Source organism: Rhinolophus sinicus, chromosome 16 (assembly GCF_057876585.1).
Source record: "Rhinolophus sinicus isolate RSI-liver-muscle chromosome 16, RSI-T2T, whole genome shotgun sequence".
NCBI lineage: Eukaryota > Metazoa > Chordata > Mammalia > Chiroptera > Rhinolophidae > Rhinolophus > Rhinolophus sinicus.
Window position 1 is genome coordinate 15,202,944 of NC_142516.1, and position 13,190 is coordinate 15,216,133.

At 42.5% G+C, this 13,190-nt stretch overlaps 1 pseudogene; it reads right to left on the bottom strand.

The window, feature by feature from the left end:
• Positions 1-3,826: 3,826 nt before the first annotated feature.
• LOC109447132 (BOS complex subunit TMEM147 pseudogene) overlaps positions 3,827-13,190 on the bottom strand; it is a 98,922-nt pseudogene continuing 89,558 nt past the window's right edge.

Sequence of the window (13,190 nt, forward strand, 5' to 3'; positions counted from 1 at the left end):
CTTTTTTTCAAAATGCCAAACATATGAATAGACAACAAAGGATCTATTCACCATGTTTCTGCATCACTTTTCTTCATATCTGTAATTTGACTTCCCAGTAGGCATTTCCAGAGATGTTGTGGGGGCCATAATGGAAATGGTAGCCGCTATAGATTAGTGATATTGGTGTAGGTGAAGTTAGTGAAGGTCATTAGTTTGATGATATAATTTCAGATAATTTATGTAGTACAAAAACAATCAGGCAGGCAATGAAGGAAATTTACTGCGCCGAATACATAAAATTTAGACAGGTAGGCCAAGCTTCAGTCAAGAGGTGGTTTCCAGCAACATCTGTGCTACATCCTTCCTTATATATGTCCAGTGAGAAACAAGGCATCTTTTCCTTCTGACTGACCCATGCAGTTCTGAACCTAACTTTCATTGAACCACCTTGGATCGCTTACCCATCCTGAACCAATAAGTATAATAAGATATAACAACGATCATCGTGGTGACATTATGTTTGTTGGCTAACTGAAATCACTTCCAACTCCTTGAGCAGGGGAAGAATGTAGTTCCTTCCCAAACTCCATGGGTACTGCACGTGGGTAAGAGGAAAAATGGAGGTTGGAGCGAATACCACAATGTACACTGCGATACTGAGGGTGAAGGTGATGCTGATAGTGATGCAGGTGATAAAGATGACAAAGTAGCGGTGAAGAATAAAGACGGTAAAGGTGGTTACGCTGCTGAAGGTGGTAAAGCCATCAGGGCAATAACATTTATGATGATAGTGACGGAGAAGACGATGATAATGAGGTTAATAATAACGGGAAAAGCAGGAGGCCAATATTCAGTGAATTTGTACGCCTATCCCACGCATCCTTCCTAAATAATTTGGCCCTGGCCACAGCTCTTGCTTTTCTCTTTATATAATGCTGTTATAGCCCCTTTTCCTAGCCACTGCTGATTGGCTCAAGGATGAACACCTGATCCAAGAAAACCAATCCATACTTTGGGTCATCCTAAATGAATAAGAATTTATACCAAGAATTTTCACTGTAGTACACGTTGTAGTCAGCTGATGATAGGCTCTTGAAAATAACAGATTCAATGTCTCTTATTGTTGTATATTGTTTGTTCAGAATGATTTGTTCCCTACCAACCATCGCAGTGTTTCCCTGCCCCATATCCTTAAGTCTTTGCTTCGTGACGTACCCTGACCAATATGATAAAAGCAGACGTGATGCTTGTCTCACATGGACAGGAGCTTGTAATTTGCTTGGCTGAGTTCTTTCATTCTGGGCCCCCTCTATAAGAACATGTCGCAAACAGTGACTTCTCCCTCAGCCTGGGTTGCAGAATGAGAAGACACGTGGAATCCAGCTAAGTCTAACAGAGCTGTGGTTGACCCCACAACCCTCAAGAAATGTGAATGAGAATTAAATATGCATTGATAAGATTTTGAGGTTGTTTGTTACACAGCATAACCTACGTACAAGCCGACCAATCCACTCCTAGTCAGACCTGGAGCTAACAACAGAGTTTGCCAAGCCACGTGCAACTATAGATATGAGGGAACAGAGAACGAACCCATAAAAAAAAAAAAAAAAAAAAAAAAAAATCAAAGGAATCTAATGTGCAGAAAGAATTAAAGAATATTTCAACGTATCTGATTTCTGTCCTGGGGAGAGCTGAAGGGACCGAGCTGGTCTCAGGACAGCACAAGGGTAAGATGGGTGCTATGCCACACGCATTAGCCTCAATGTGGAATCAGAACTCAGACCTTGTAACTTCATCCTGACGTGTCATCCGAGCAGAAGCAGCTCCACACCAGGCCTTCTCCCCAAGGCCCTTATATCGTAAGTGAGGGGTCCATTTCTCGCTTAGCTTATTTCCTCCTAAGACCAGATGAAGGAGAGGGCATCTCACTACAATTGATTCAACTCCTTTCTCTTACTGAGGACAGTGTTTCCAATAAGTCAAGCATCCTTCAGCCTGGACCCCGTTTTCTAAACGTTATCTATCGACTCAGTCATGATGTTCGTTAAAACACACACATTCAGTAAACAGTGGCATTTTCTCTATTTTCTACAAGAGAGGATTTCTGAAGTTAAGAATTTCCATAAACAATTTGAAGCCTGCCTTATTTTTGTTTAAATGCCATGTAAATGTTAGATAAATGCAAGCAGAGATTTGAGAGATTATCTCTGTGGAATCTCAATTTCCTCATCTATAAAAAGGAAAGAATACCTGTGTCTTAGAGACCTAAGAGAGAACAGAGGGTGCCTGACACATAGCAAGGACTCTACAGATGGCAGCTATTATTGATATTGAGGGAAAGGATGGGGTGGGATAGCTGGAAGAAAGGAAGTAGAAAGAATCTCTGAATTCAATAAGGAGCTGTTTAGAAGAAGGTAGAAAACAAGTTATGCAAACACCAAACATTTCCAAAGCTAACAGGAAAGAAAACCCAGAGTGAATTCCATCTGCTTTCTGCCTGCACCTGCTATTTATTTACTTTTCAGCTTCATCAATCGAGGCCAAATTGTTATTTAAAAAAAAAAAAAAAAAAACACCTCAAAACAAGGAGAGAAGAGAGACAGTTGGGGAGAAAGCAAGAGGGAAGGGAATACAACAATAACAGCTAACAGTTATTGAGTTCTTACTATGGGCCAGGCAGTCTTTTAAGTGTCTTGCATGAATTAGCACATTTACTATTCACGACAACTCTACAGGGAGGTTACTGTTGTGGTCCCTATTTTATAGGTAAGGACTGAACTGTAGAGCTATTGAGTGATTTGCCCCAAATCTAACAGCTGCTAAGAGGGAGAGTCAGCATTTAACCCAGCCAGTCTGGCTCTTTAAATCCTTACCTTGTATAGACTCATGAGGCAAGCTCGCACGAAATGGAGAAATATCCCAGGAGAGGGAAGAACAGAAAAAAGAACATCATCTTTTCCTATGATCGGGCAGATCTTTATGTGAGGGATTGGAAGCAGTCTGATTTAGGAGCAGTGCAGTTTGAGACCCATTCCTGATTCTTTTTTTACTTACAGGTGCCATTTGGTTTATGACTTTGGGAGATTCAGTGAATCTCTTTGAACCTCAGTTTCCTCACTTGCAAAATCCTGTAGCTTTCTAACTCATCTCTATGAATAAAACAACAATAGGACAACCCTTATCTGACTGTTGCAAAAATTAAATCATGTAATTTATGTAAAGTAATTAGCTCATGGTAACTGCTCAGTAAATGATAGCTGTTATCATGATAATTATATGTTATTATTAAATTAGTTGAAGAGAAAGAATCAATAAGTTTTCCATGAAAGAAGTGGTATTTTTTAACAGTTTCTGGAGGATAGGAGAATTTTCACAGGTAGAAGTCAGATGAATCAGTTGTTCTTGGAGAAGGGAAAGCATGAGCCAGGTGTTGTCACAGGAGGACACAAAATTGGTGTTCTGAATTCGCTATTTCAAGAGTCAAGGAAGCATGTGATACATTTTAGAATCGCATTGCTGAAAAATGGTTGAAAGGCAACCCTTAGTAGCTAACGTGGCAGACCCTCAGTCATCTAAGAACTTTTACTAAATGGAAAGACAGTCCCAGAGGGATCTCCATACTGGAGGTTTTACTGCAGCAAGACACAGATCCACCATGATCTATTTTAGCAGCATTGCCAGAGTGTCCATCGGAGATCCTCTCCTCCCAGAAAGAGTTGGTTTCTCCTTTTATTTTCTACTGAAGCTATTGGAGGAGCCACTGACTAAAGCCATTATGCAACGAGACTCCAATTCCAGAATCTTTTTTTTTTCTCTTTTAATTTTCCAAATACTGTTTACTTGACTACAACATGGAGATCAGAAGAAGATATGGGAATGTCTGGGACACCAAGCCTAAGAGTTCATGTTGACAGTGGTGACATATATACACGGCCACGGTGCTGAGGGCCAGCAGTCCCATTACCACGGCTCAGGCCAGCGGCAACATCCAGCTGCCCAGTGAACAAAGGTGGATGAAGATCTCTATGACAAAGGACTCATATGAGTATTTCCAGTCGAACTCAATGCCCCAGGCTCCACCCCAAAGGGAAGTGCAACAGGACATAGTCAGTCTGGCCCATGGCCCTGACCAGGGCAGCAGCTGTGGTCTTGTTCTCCCCTTTGCTGGCATCCTGGCACATGACAAGGTTTGGACCTATCAGGTTGGCCACGTCCACGCTGGCCTTCATGAGCCCCCCCAATGACGTCATAGATGTTGCCTTCCTAGGTGGGAAACAATGGCCAGGAACTACTGCTTGCACAGCTGCACGAAGAGGTCATGTCCCCAGCCTGGACACACTTCCAGAAGGCGTTGTGTTCTGACGGGTGATGCACTGGTAGGTGATGAAGTAGGGGACGCAGACCAGGGCTAAGCAGTTCCCAAAGTGAGACAAGGTCAGGCCTCTGTTGTTGGAGCTCCGGTCGCTTCCTCACCGGCTTGGCGCCCTCCCTCCACCACAGCCCAGCCGCATGGACTCCTCCCAGAATCTTCTCATTGAAATCAGGCCGAGATGTGGCCGAGGCTCCTCAGACGTATCTCCTTGCATCTCACTCTTCTTTATCCAAAAACCTATGACCTAAAAAGGCAGCATCGTCCCCCACTGCCCCAGCATGCAGTGATGAGATAGAGACTGGGTAACCATGAAGAACAACTCTATTTAAAAGAAGGAGAAATGGAAGGAGAAATGGAGGTGTGACAGTTCTGGGTAGACGTCACGTTTCCCCAAATGTAGGAACAGGTGATGTTCTTTGAATAGGGCCTGGATCTCCTCCATGGGAGTGGCTCCTGAATCTCTGACTCTCCTTATCTCTTCACTCTGCCCTCTGGGGTCTGGACTCTGCCCTCTGAGGTGTTCTGACTATTTTGTTGTCGTTGTCACCATGCTGTCACTTTATTATTATTATTTTTTATTAGTTTCAGGTGTACAAAGCAATGTAATAGTTAGACATTTACACCCCTCACAAAGTGATAACCCCCCCAATCTACTACCCCTCTGACATTGTATACAGGTGTTATAATACCATTGCCTATATTCCCCAAGCTGTACTCTACATCCTGTGACCATATATATGTATTAGGTTGGTGCAAAAACAATTACAGTTTTTGCAATTATTTTTGACCTTTTAAAACGCAATTGCTTTTGCACCAACCTAATATATATATATATATATATATATATATATATATATATATACATGTATACATATATATACACACACATTATATATGTACATAATATATGTATACATATATACACACATATATGTATGTATATATACACATATATACATGTATATAATATATTTAATTATAGTGGACGTTCAATCCTATTCTGCTTCAGCTTCAGGTGTACAGCGCAGTGGTCAGGCTATGACGTGATCCCCCTGATAAGGCCAGTACCCATCTGACACCCACATAATCTTTACAACATCATTGATTATATTCCCCAGACTGTGCTTCATATCCCTGTGACTATATTGTGTTCTTACTATTTTATAAGAAACAGCCCTTGTTTACAACCAAGTAAATTTCTAAGCCTGTTTCATGCCTGTAGGAAGTTGGGGGCTTAGAGGACTCGTAGAAACATTAGCAGTCTCGTCCCTTTCAATGTAAGCTGCTGCCCCATTGTTGATACAACTCCCTTAAAAGTTTTATGGACTTTCTCCATATCAGTGTAGACATGCAGAATCAAATGTCCAGCTCATTTGACAGAAGCAACCACAGCAATTCTTTTGACATGCCGCTCTTTGCTTGGGCCATGTGTTGTGTGTTAAGCTGCTTTGGAAAAAATGCCTGTAAGATTCTGAGAAGCCATTTGTCTGACTGAGAGCGTCTACTGGGCACAACGTTAAATCTTCCAGATGTCTTAAAACCTCACTTTTGATATCATCAGGCAATTTCTTACTTGATGGATTATTTAAAATTTTAGCTAAGGTCAGATTTTGGCCAAAAGTGAATATTTTATTGACCATTTTTCATGTATCATGTTGGTGCAAAACGAGAATGGCTTAGCAAATCTGTATCCATTTTTAAGCATGCTGGCCTTTGTATCCATTTTTTTTCTATACGTTTGACTTTAAAAGAAAAAGACTTCCCAAACTAGTATTGCCCCCCTGAGATATATCCAACTGTAGTACTTTCTTGACCATATTTTATTTCTTAATTCTGTTCCACAATTACATGCATGAAATAGGATTATAATTTCCATTTTACAGTTAAGAAAAAGGAGGCTCCGAGAGGTTAATTTTCATTCCAAAATTACACTGCTATTAGCATAACTGGCATTTAAGCTTCAATTTATCTGTCTTGAAAGCTAGAAAATTGACCATTTCACTCAACTGTGTTCATCATAATACTCTCACCCCCTGGCCTTACATTTTAGAGTTTACCAAGCATGACCTCACTTAATCCAAGCCTGAGAGACTGGAAAAGGAGGAATGTCCATCAAGGCCAACAGAGGGATAAACTAAAACCTACCGCGTTTCACCGAAAATAAGACCTAGCTGGACCATCAGCTCAAATGCATCTTTTGGAGCAAAAATTAATATAAGACCAGCAACTATATTATATTATACTATATTATACTATACTATACTATACTATACTATACTATACTATACTATACTATATTATAAAGACCCGGTCTCATATTATGTTAAATAAGACCAGATCTTATATTAATTTTTGCTCCAAAAGACGCATTAGAGCTGATGGTCCGGCTAGGTCTTATTTTTGGGGAAACACGGTAGAACTTCCTCTTCTCTCATCTTCATCAACAAAACAAACACACATAATTTCAAGACAACTTTCCTCCTTCTCTATGGCTAAGAAAAAGTGCTTTGCCTACTCATTTTCAACCTAGATTTCCTGACAAATAGCCAGTGTAAGTACTTTGAAATTCTTAATGCCTCTCCCCATTTTTCTTTCCTTTGATTGAGTTCAGTTGATTTGTGCAATAAGAGAAGTGGGTCTGTGGTTGGGGAGAGATGTCAGACTGGACCTCGCTTGTGCAAACTGCGTGCTAGCCTTTGGACGTGGTCACTCAGTCTCTCACAGTGCAAGTGCGGCAGTCTGGCTGATGGCAGGACTTAGGAGAACCCCGACTGAGAAACCGATAGAAGTGATCTTCTACTACTGTTTTATAACTTTGCTCAACAGCATAAAAAAATTGAATTTGGGCCTCTCTGCCTTTGCTGATCGTTCAACGTTTTGAGCCACCACCTAGTGGCACTGCATGCCAGCCAACAGTTCAGGCTGGCCAGCTTTTCCACATCCCCTGTACAGCAGGGTTTCTTTGTCCAAGTGATTTATTTATTGCCTCTTTTATTGCATTTTGACCTTATTGCCTTATAATTGTGAATGGAAAGTGGGAAAATGTAAATGCTGCTACTTGTAGCAAAAGTGGAGCCATAATCAGCTTAATGCAATCAAGGGAAAGATGGAAATCACGCCAGCACGATGCTTCAGTCTGTGTGAGGGCTCTACGCGCAGGCTCCATCCCCTACTAGCTGGATAACGTGCTAGTTATCCAAACTGCTCTTCTGCCTTCTGTAAAGTGAGGAGTAGAATAAAATCCCTTTCTCACTTGCTGTATGATGATCATGAAAGATGTGACTCACAGACCCGATAAGGCGGTAGTGTTTCCAAGTGGAGTTTCCTGACCAGTGGCATTGGTGTCACCTGGGAACTTTTTAAAAATGCACATCTGATGAATCAGGAACTGTGGCAATGGGCCCAGCACCCCGCGTGTCACCAAGCCATCCTGGTGATTCTGACGTACCAGATGCTGACGCTGCTATAAGCTATGATGGAGAAAAGCAGGCTCAGAACTTAAATGCTCTAGACTCAATTCCAGTTCTGTCGCGTATTAATTGTGTAATTTAATTAACACAGTTAAATTGAATTGTACAGCCAGTTGGTGCCCCAGTTTTCTCATCTGTAAAATTAAAACAGCATCATGTTTATTTGTAATGAAAATTAAATAAAAAGCATATACTTGCCATATAGCAAGACTTTAGTACATGGTACCTGGTGGTTTTTATCGTTTTGATGATTGTTTTATTATTTCTGGCTTTAAGTGCACTGAATCCAATTGACTTTATAATTACTGGTGAAGAAAAGTAAAAATTAAAGAGCATGTATAAATATTGAAAATGCATCATGGAAGATATTTTTTTTTCTAAAGTTAGAGGCAACTGTAAATTTTATTTATTTCCTAGCTATTTGGGAAAGGACCTTCCCCTAAAACATGGTAGTTCATAGTTTTATATCTGTAGTTTTGACCATAAAACCCTTTTTAAGAAATAATATTTAAAAATGTACGTCCTTTATAGTAAATCATCACTGGCCCAGAGCAGGAGTCTCTTCCCAGGGAATTCCTGGTCTGCCAAAAATGTAGGGGATAATGGACAGAAAAGAGAAAAATGACCAGGACCAGCCACTCAGGACCCTAAAGGCTGGTGCCACTTAGTACGGGGTTGGCATTTGCTTTGGCCAGTGATCCACTGCAAGAAAAATCACTGGGACAGGGAGACCCATGTCCCATCCTGAGGTACAGCCTGAGCAGGTGTGACCAGCAGGCTCTTTGATGGTCTTTGCACCTGCCGCCAGGCAGGCATTAGCAAAGCAACCCAGCGCAGAGAAAACAGGAGAGAAAGCAACTGTGGGCCGACCCCTAAGGAGCCGCTCTTGTCTGTGCTGGGCCAGGACACCAAGCAGATGCAAACCTGCTCCTGGAGAAGGAGGGGAAAAGGCACAATGGATGGGGCTCCTTCATATTTCTGCCACAGTTACTATTTCAGACTCTGGACCAGCCTTGGGCCCCTATGGATTCTTCCATCCGAAAGTAAAGGGAACGCTGCCATTAAAAGCCTAAGATTTCAATGAACTGTATGCATGTCAAAAACCTACCCATTGTGGATGTGTGTTTCTGAGAAATGCCCTTAACCATGATGTTGACTCTTCTGCCAACCCCAATAACCACTCCACCCCCAATGCTGGTGCATATCTCGCCATGGGCCGTCGCCGTTGGCACAGCACTGCCATCTCCACGTGCCTAACCCCAGGCCTTATCTCTACGGGGCTGGGTTCTTAGATGACTGTGTTGTCCCCCTCTCCCATATTTGGCCAGATAACAGTCATCATTATGAATTTCCCCAAGCATACCTATACCCATAGACCGGAAGGGCACCTCTGATTTCCTAGCATTTCCTTATTAGCTAACCTTCCAGAAGGATGGTGGCCTTGTTTTTTCCTAGTCCCCATTCCTCTGCATTTTCTTTTCTTTCCCTTTACCCTATCTCCTCTAAGCCTGATTTATGGAGAGACTAAGCATGATTTCAGTCGCAGTTGAACTTCCCTGTGTTACATCACTTCTCTGAGCCTCAGTTCCCTCAGCTATATAACCAGGAGAGTGGCATATACCTTATACAATCACCTGAAATATTAAACAAGCAAAGATATGCAATGTACTTAGCCCAGGGGCCTGGTCCATAGTAAGCACTCCACAAAGGAGCACGGATTTTATCATCGTCGTCTGCATCATCGCCAGGCACTTACGGCTTTTACTTCTGGATGTATCGACTTGTTTCAAGTTTATCTCCCTACCAGACTGCAAGCTCCCGGAGATCAGTACTCGATTTTGCTCACTACTGGTTCTCAGCTCAATGGCTGGTACACAGATGGGCTCAAAAAATATTTGTGAAATGAGTGTTGAAAAGCAGAAGCTGGGCAGGCTTTTACAGTCTGATGTGAATGTGTGCATACGTGAGTGTGTGCGCATGACTGCATGTGTGTGAATGGATGAGTGTGTTTCTGCATGTGTTTGCTGCAGTCCTGAAGGTTCTAGTTCTCTCCTCTACTTGCACAGGTAACTCAGCCACTCAGCCACAGCCTCATCAGCTGGAATGGCACTATGGCGACTCTCTCGAGCCACTCCATTTTAGTCCCTTCCCCAAGCCACCTGGCCTGTCTACCGTCATCCCCACAGACCCACAGGATCAGAGCCGGGGGCATTGAGTACATGAGCTTACTAACGAGCATAGAAAATGGTGGCTAATTGAGGAGAATAAATAACCAGCCTATCCATAGTTAATATTTTCAAAAAAAAAGAACAGAGAATGAAGGCCATAGACAGAATATTTAGAATTCCAACACACAACACTTCAAAAAATAGGCACTCAGAGCTGTTCGTTTTGCCTCAGCCATCTCACTGACCTCTGACCAAACATGTGCCGAAAATGTGCTATGTGCCAAGCACCATGGTTATAGAGAAAAAATACAAGTCATTTTTGGTAAAGAAAGGAGTGGGGCCAGAATAAAAAAACTGGAATTACAGTACAATATGGTAAATGTGACCATGTGGGACGCACAGAGCCTTGTAGGTGTTGCTGCTTTCAGCTGGGTGGAGTCAAGGCAGGTTTTCCAGAGGGAGCAGCAGCTGAGCCAGGTTTTTCAGGACAGAGTTAACCAGATGAAGGAGAGGCATGTGGAAAAGCAGGGAGGGTGAGAACAGGATGCTGGCTGGGAAATCCAAGCAGTTCACCGAGAGTGGTGATTATTACAATAATCGTAGTAATAACAGTAATAGAAATACACTAGCTAACCCTTCTGTAGCACTCCCCATGTACCAGACCCTGCATTTTACATATTGTAACTTATGGAACAATTGGCATGTAGGGTGCTGAGGGTTGAAAGGAGTTGGGAGAGGCGAGTTTCAGAAGTAGAGGGTTCCAGATCTCACTGGTTTCGCAAAACCAGTGTGAGTAGGCTGAGGGGGTTAGGGCTTGACGATGGGACGATGGATTGTTATAGAGGGGCATGATTTGCTCTTGATCAAGTACATCGGTTAGAATGATCATTCTCATTGCATGGTGGAGGAGGGGTAGGGATGAGCTTCAGACTGGAGGCTGGGAGAGCAGTGAACAGGCTGCTGGAGGTGTCCAGGTGAGAGATTTGTGCAATTGAATGAGGAAGCAGTGTTGGAAAGAGTCCATACAGATTAATTTGCAGAGAGCCACGCAGCTAGATTCGGAGTCTGTTATTATGTTATTAGCTACTGAGGTATACTTAATATACAAAACATTTCCCATAATTAATGCATTCATTTTGACGAGTTTGGACAGATGCGTACTCTCTCTAAGTCTACAGTCTTTACTGCCTTCTGGACTTCAGAGTGTCTCTCAGGTATCAGCAGGCATGTGGTACCACTGACCCCACCCCGTGGCCTTCCCCACTCACCAGCAGGCTTACCTGATGTGCCAATTTATGACTCTGAGCCTCAGTTTCCTCATATGTTAAATGATGGTAATGAGACCTGCTTGGCTTACATGCAGAACAGGTCAACTTACTTTTGTGCTATAAAAATATGTATTAAACTGTGATGTTTATTGTGGGCTGTGGGATGTAGATAAGGAAGAGGAGAGTGAGGATGAGGACAAAGATGAGAATGATGATAACCACACCTTTCCAGAAACCATTTCCTTTGGTTTTACAGACCAAGTTCCACCCACTTAACCCCTTGCAGTATCTCACCTGACCCCCTTTCCCTTCCAGAATTAATCTCTCTCTCTCTTGTCCCATTAAAACTGCTTATAACACAGCCTTTACATCAAGCAGATTGCAGTCCTTAAGTAATAGTTAATTTTGGGTAGACGACTATCGATGTCTGGTTCAAGACTTGAACTCCCGCAATGTCCGGAGACATATTAAATGTCCGGACAATTTTAAATATATAGAGCCTTATGTTTAGACTTGAAGACAAGCGCATTTTTATGGCTGCATTATTTAAGAATTCAGAATAGAAGTTGCTGGCTATGGGAAATGATTGCTTGCAATATGTAATTTGCCTTCCAAAGAAGCTCATTCGGGCTTTGACATTTGACAGAGAAAGGTCTGGGAAGATGAGCTGTTCAGAAAGGGTGTCTCTGCATCTGACTCCTGAACTTGGGTAGGTTGATTTTTTATAATCACCAAATCATCAAAGGTTAAACTCATTTAAATTCTCCCTTTACTAACAAAGAAAGAAAACAAAATGCCACAAGCTGTCTTAACCTGCTGTCCTCGACTGCATGCGCTAGCTGGGGACTCTTAGAAAATCTTTAATGTCTGCAGAATGTGATGTGAAGTCAGCAAAGTTAATCTACCATACCACTGTGCACGCTTTCTGCATCCTTTCCTCTCTGTGAACATCCAACATTCTCCTCCACTCTGTTGAAATCTGCTCCGTATCAGTACCCCTTCCATCAGTCATTCAACACCTCCATTCTTTGCTTTCCAATATCCTGGGGTTGTTTGGTGCCATACGCAGAGCAGGACACGGGGTACATGCCGTCCATGCTTCTACCCCTATCTCTCTCCTATGAGGCTGCAATCATCTTCTGACTAGTGCCCCTACCCCGTTTTGCTCTGGTCTTTCCTCGCGGCACACTGGAGCACTTTGATAAAGCACTAATGTGACTGTTTCCCTCCTGTGACTGCGGAAATTGTCATCATTCGGCACAGACTGGGAAATAGAGCCTTAGTTTATTAATTCATTTTGCAAATAATTATTTAGTACCAGGTATGCTGTTCCAAGGTATTGGGAGATAACGGCAGTGATTAAAATAGGCAACAACTTTGGCTCTCACAATAGATCATTAAAGAAGTAAATAAAGAGCACAAAAATAAATATATAGTAGTGAACTCTCCATGTAGGAAACAAATACTACTAGAAGAGAGACTGAAATAGGACATCCAACTTAGGTTGCAATGATGAGGCCGCAGGAGGTCTCTGGAGTCTGAGGGAGTGACAGTTTAGGTAACGCCTAGAACACGGTGAGTCGGAGGTGAGAAACCTCAGGACTTTCTGAAGGACAGTATGGCTACAGCCCGCTGCTCAAAGGGAGTAGTGAATGGGGACAGGAAGGAGGGGCTTGACTGTGTGAGACCTTATGAGGTGGTGGACCTCAGCCCTGATGGTCACTGCTGGGGAGCTTTAAGAAACTATGGATGCCTTGTCCTTACCCCAAATCAATTCATTCTGAATATCATGGGGAGGGGCCTGAGTCTGCATCAGTTTGTAAAGCTCTCCAGGTGATTCAACTGTGCAGCTAGGATTTACCAATTAGCCCAACCTCCATCCACAATTTCACCTCTGCCTTGCCCATCAATTCTCTAACACTATTCCGTA